Below are 6060 nucleotides of genomic sequence, written 5' to 3' on the forward strand. Positions count from 1 at the left end.
GCAGCACCGAGGGTGGGGTTAGGGACTAGGACCAAGCCCGGAAGGCGTGGCTAGGGCGATGACGCTACCCGGGGGCGGGGTTAAGGGCGGGAACGAGACTCGGGGGGCGTGCCTGGGGAACTAGGACCACGCCCGGAAGGCGTGGCTAGAGCGGTGACTCGTCACCGGGGTCGGCGTTAAGGGCGGGAACGAGACTGGGGGTGGGGGGCTTAGACCAAGCCAGGAAAGCGTGGCTGGGGCGGTCACGAGCCCTAAAAGGCGGGATTGAGGGCGGAACCAAGAGCGGAGAGTTCGAGAATAAATTTGTAGAAGTGAAATAGCTTGTTAAAAGGCGTGTTGAATTTTTCGCTTTTATTGATGGCGCCAAATTGTTCTCCACAGAGCCTGAATTGACACTCCCTCCAGATATACATCACTCTTTTTTTTCTAAATATATCACTCACTTTTAAAGTTGCAATTCATAAGGGCAGTGAAATTTATTCAAACATTCCCGTATTGATGAGTATTCACGTTGCTTCCAGTTCTATCACCACAATATCGGCGCTAAACATTCTCTTTATATATGTATGTACATGCATATGTGTGTATATGTATACACACACACACACACACACACACACATATGTAATATATACCTCCTATGTTTTTATTTCTATAGGATAAATAACCAGGAGTTGGGTTGATGGGTTAAAGGACATGTGAAGTTTAATTCTGAATAGGTTTTGCCAAATCACACTCCCAAGAGCCTATAATGGCAATACATGGTTTGGGGTTTTTTTGTTGTTGTTTTGGTTTTGTTTTGTTTTTGCCGCGCTATGCGGCTTGCAGGATCTTAGTTCCTCGACCAGAGATTGAACCCGGCCAGGGCAGTGAAAGCACCGAGTCCTAACCACTGGACCGCCAGGAAATTCCCTGGCAATACATGTTTTTAATACACACACAGAGAAGAAACTGGAGACGTTGAAAACTGTTTTAAAAATAAATGCAGGGCTTCCCTGGTGGCGCAGTGCTTGAGGGTCCGCCTGCCGATGCAGGGGACGCGGGTTCGTGCCCCGTTTCGGGAAGATCCCACATGCCGCGGAGCGGCTGGGCCCGTGAGCCATGGCCGCTGAGCCTGCGCGTCCGGAGCCTGTGCTCCGCAAATGGGAGAGGCCACGACAGTGAGAGGCCCGCATAACGCAAGAAAAAATAAATAAATGCAAACTGGGACTTCCCTGGCGGTCCAGTGGTTAGGACTCTGTGCTTCCACTGCAGGGGGTGCAGGTTCGTTCCCTGGTGGGGGAATTAAGATCCCGCATGACTGGGCAGCCCGCCCCCACCCCCCACAAAAAAAAGCAAACTCATTAAGATGTATATGTTAGGGCTTCCCTGGTGGCGCAGTGGTTGAGAGTCCGCCTGCCGATGCTGGGGACACGGGTTCGTGCCCCGGTCCGCGAAGATCCCACATGCCGCGCAGTGGCTGGGCCCGTGAGCCATGGCCGCTGAGCCTGCGCATCCGGAGCCTGTGCTCTGCAACGGGAGAGGCCACAACAGTGAGAGGCCCGCGTACCACAGAAAAAAAAAGATGTATATGTTAAATGTGTGCAGTTTTGTATATCAACTATATCTGAATAAAGCTTTTAAAAATCTGTATGCTTTCACTTATCCATAATTAAATAAAAAGTAAAACACTGTGGTATTCACCTATCAGATTAAGATGAGGAAGCCAGAAAATACCCACACTAGCCTTGGTGTGAGGAAATAGACCTTCTCAACCACGCAGATGGGGCAGAATTGATGCAAAATCTTTGAAGACAGTTTGGCAATATCAGATTGCAGCCCCTGTAGGGCCCAATAATTCCACTTCTAGGATCTCAAATTGTCAGAAAGAATGAGGTAGGTCTTTCTGTGCTGTTTGGAATAATCGCTAGGATATTGTTTTCTTTTAAAAGCAAAAGGTGTAGAGAACAGTGTATATAGTTTGATCTCGTTGGAGATATATATATATTATATATATTTGTTGTGTTTCATTTTATACATAAAGGCCTGTATGAAAACAAAGTCATTCATTTCTGCCCTTTGACACAACTTAAAATATTGTATGTTACTTGAAAATACAAAGTCCCTATCTCTATTGAAATGCATTATTAACATCTGAGAGGTTTCATCATTTTCTTGGGAGGCTCTGTATCACATGTTTGAAGACACAGAGATGAAATGAAAACTTTTAACTGTAATTGTCCCTGCGGAGGGCCTGGGGTCTGGAGGGTGAGGAAACTTTATGCTGCTGTATATAATACTTTTGTACTGCTTGAATTTTTACCATGTGCAAGAAAGTTCCAAATGTTTATTAATAAATCCAACCCCTTTGATATTTTTCCTCAAACAAGAGCAGAGAAAAAATGCTTCATGCTCTGGCAACCATTTTACAACTGTGGAAGAAAAGACCAAAAGAATCACACAGAGGTCAAGTCGCTTGCCAGGGCCACAGGCCCAGATTTTTCTGATGCCAGAGCATGGGCCTCTATCACAGTGCTCTCCGATTCCCTCTGGAAAGCCCATGCCAGCACACAGGGGCAATGACTCCTCTGCTCCCAGCGCCTTGGGCTTCCCCTTCAGAGCACCTGTGTCACACTGTATTGCAAGGACCTCTTCACTTGTCTTCTTCTTTACTTGTCTTCCTCCTGTATCAGACTGAATTCTGGGGTGGCAGGTCGGCCTTGGACACTGCCGCATCTCCAAGGCCTGCTGACAGGCTGAGATGTTGGGAGAAGGGACCTCCTGAGCAACTCTCTCCACCTCTAAGATTATTTCTCCTCTGGTGAACCTTTAAGTTCAGCGGAACGCAGGTGTCCCTGACCCCAGCTCAGTTACAGGGGTTTCCTAAGAACCATCTCCTCCCCATCAAGCATACAGGAGTGGAGGGATGGTAACCCCCAAGTATAAGCTCCTTCCTCTGGGTCAGAAACTTAGGCAACAAGGGGCAGAGGGGCCCTGCCCAGCTTGCTCCTTGAGTTCTGACCCAGAACTCTCCCTCCTGGGAAGCATCTACCTCCTCACAAGAGCAGCTCTGACAGCAGGTCCTTTGGCTGCCTAGACGGGAGGATGGGACTGTCCTGGCCCCTCAACGGGCAGGCACTGAGTCCCTTCATGGGAAGCGCCGAATGATATTTACCAGGATGTGGAGAGAGGTCTCTAAGGTGAGGTGTCCTGTCTACTGAGGCCTTTCCCCCTCCCACCTGGCTCTGGAGGAGGCAGTCTGTGCAGCAGTAGCCGCCTAGTCCTGGGACTTCCCATTGCCCATCCCCTCCACTTCCTCAGGATGCCTTAGCCCAGTTGGGGCTGGCAGCCCCCTACTAGATCCCCACTACTGCCCATGGAGCCCAAGCCCCCAACAATTCCAGACTTTATATTCCTCCCCTTTCAGCAGCACTCCTCACCCCTTTCCAATATCCCCCATCCCATAACTCAGCATCACCATCCTGTGCCTTAGCTCCCCTTTTTAATTTTTAAAAAAATTTGGGTTTTTTTTTTTGGCTGCACCACACAGCTTCTGGGATCTTAGTTCCCTGGGCATGGATTGAACCCAGGCCCTCAGCAGTGAGAGCGCAGAGTCCTAACCACTGGACCGCCAGGGAATTCCCTAGCTATCTTTGAATCAAACATTGAAAAAACAGAACTTCTTGTTTTAAAAAAATAACATTTACCTTTTTTTCTGATTACAAAAGTAACATATGTCCATTGTAGGTAATCTGGGAAAACACCAAAAGCACCAAAAAGAGGAACATGAGACACAGCAATTCCACCGTCTAGTGGTAAACACCATCAACATCTGGTGTGTCCTAGTATTTCTATGTGAATGCAAAGATGTGCTCCTTCCAAACTTTCTCGGGCACATTAGTCCCCTCAAGCTCACCCTTGACCTTCCCATCTCCCCCTCTTGCCCCATCTGTTGTTCTGCAAGAACACTGTCAGGGGCTGGTCCAAGACCGATTCTTACTACAATCCTAGGGTGGGGATTGCTCTCCCCATTCATAGATGAGACAGATGAGAATCAGAGAGGGGAAGAGTTGAGATCATACAGCTTAATATTAAGGGGTTTTTTTGTTTTTGTTTTTGTTTTTTTGCGGTATGCGGGCCTCTCACTGTTGTGGCCTCTCCCGTTGCGGAGCACAGGCTCCGGAAGCGCAGGCTCAGCGGCCATGGCTCACGGGCCCAGCCGCTCCGCGGCATGTGGGATCTTCCCAGACCGGGGCACGAACCCGCGTCCTCTGCATCGGCAGGCGGACTCTCAACCACTGTGCCACCAGGGAAGCCCGTATATTAAGGGGTTTTGACTCATCTGTCTGGATCCAAAGCCTGTGTCTCCAATCTGAATAAGCTTTCCATTCAGATTCCCTGCCCTCTCAAGCCCACTCAGAGGGATTCTGCAGGGGTCGGAGAAATAACGGATCAAAGTCCTGAGGCAGGAAGGCCCCTGAGTCTAGTGTTTGGGGTGGGACTCCTTGGGCCAGTTCCCTAAGGCAGGACAGCCCCAACAGGGTCACAGAGCATCCTCCCTTTCCCCAGGAAAGCATCTCATGTTTTCCACCTAATCTCATATCCTAGTTTGAGAAGGTGGATTGGGTGAATCAGAAGTGGTGGCCCCGTGGCTTGCCTGGTGGGGCAGTGGTTGAGAATCTGCCTGCCAATGCAGGGGATACGGGTTCGAGCCTTGGTCCGGGAAGATCCCACACGCCGCGGAGCAGCTAAGCCTGTGCGCCACAACTACTGAGCCTGCGCTCTAGAGCCCGCGAGCCACAACTACTGAGCCCATGTGCCACAACTACTGAAGCCCGTGCACCTAGAGCCCTCGTGCTCCACAACAAGAGAAGCCACCACAGTGAGAAGCCCACGCACCGCAATGAAGAGTAGCCCCTGCTCGGGGCAACTAGAGAAAGCCCACGCGCAGCAACGAAGACCCAACACAGCCAAAAATAAATAAATAAAAATTAAAAAAAAAAAGAAGTGGTGGCCCCTTTTCAGAGTGAATCCTTTTAGGCTCACCAAACTAGGAGAATCCTGTCTGCTGAGAAGGAACAGTTCAAGAGTCAGTTCCATTGGCAGGTTGGACTTAGGGAGGGGTGTTCTCTGTCCCACCAGCTCTGGGGAACCAGACCAGTTCAGGGGCTGCTTTGGCGCTGAAAGGCAAGGTTGGGAACTGGTACACAGTGCCCCCTGTAGGGCGGGAGCGACCTTCCTTGAAGATACAGACCTGGGAGATTTTGCAGTTGTGCAGTTTCCAGCTTCCTCGTCAGTGTTGCAGGTAGGCGTGCAACGTGAACTCCATTCTGGTAAGTGCTGGTATCCAGGCCAGGATCAGGAGGCTCCTTCACTTATTGACTGCAGTCCGCACCCAAGGTGTCCCTGGGGGCAGGCGAGATAAGCAGAGGGAAGGGGTGAGCAAAACGCTTCCGAGGCCCAGACCTGAATTAAGGCAGGGGGGCGGACGGGATGCCCGCAGGACTTGACGCAGGCTCCCCAAAGCCCTAAAGTTTCAGTTAGAGGCTCCGTCAGGCTCAGGAACAAGAGGTCATCCCCGCCCCCCGAGATGCCACACCAGACGGCGTCTCGGCACAGCGAAAAGCCTTCAACTAACTGCATCCAAACGGCTGGGCGCCGGTTCATGACCTCTGACTCTCCACGCCCCTCCCCCGCCCGGACCCTCATTCGGCTCCACGCTCCGTCCACATGTGCCCCTCTACTCAGGCTCGGGACCCCAAAGCTGCTCCTGGGAACCGCAAGCCCACATCCGGCCCGCGGCTGCGAACTCCGCGGGGTGTTGACAGGCACTGGGAGGAGCGGAGGGAGGAGCTTTCGGAGGCGCACTTCCGCTTCCGGTTCTTAGCGTCAGCGCTGGTCGGGCCTCTGCCTTCGAGCGAGCTTGCTGTGGTGTCTGCTGGTGCCAGGAGATTCAAGGTGAGGTGGCCAGGTGGAGAGGTCCGGAGTAGCGGAAAGTTGATGGGACCCGGCCATCGAGGATCCGCCCGCCTGCGAGAGGCGAGGCTCCGCCTTCAGGCTACCTGAAATGGGACTGGGCCG

General features: G+C 51.6%; 1 protein-coding gene across 2 annotated transcripts in view; it reads left to right on the plus strand.

Annotated features, from left to right (window-relative positions):
• The first annotated feature begins 5890 nt into the window (after positions 1 to 5890).
• Positions 5891 to 6060, plus strand: part of UBL5 (ubiquitin like 5) — a 1725-nt gene continuing 1555 nt past the window's right edge. The window contains exon 1 of one of the 2 annotated variants that reach the window (XM_007460637.1): positions 5891 to 5937. The gene's annotated coding sequence lies outside the window, so the exon portion shown is untranslated. Of the gene's footprint in view, positions 6019 to 6060 lie in introns of both variants that reach the window. The other variant, XM_007460638.1, reaches the window with a different exon arrangement.

The sequence above is a fragment of the Lipotes vexillifer genome, unplaced genomic scaffold (assembly GCF_000442215.2).
Source record: "Lipotes vexillifer unplaced genomic scaffold, Lipotes_vexillifer_v1.1 scaffold1011, whole genome shotgun sequence".
Classification (NCBI taxonomy): Eukaryota; Metazoa; Chordata; class Mammalia; order Artiodactyla; family Lipotidae; genus Lipotes; species Lipotes vexillifer.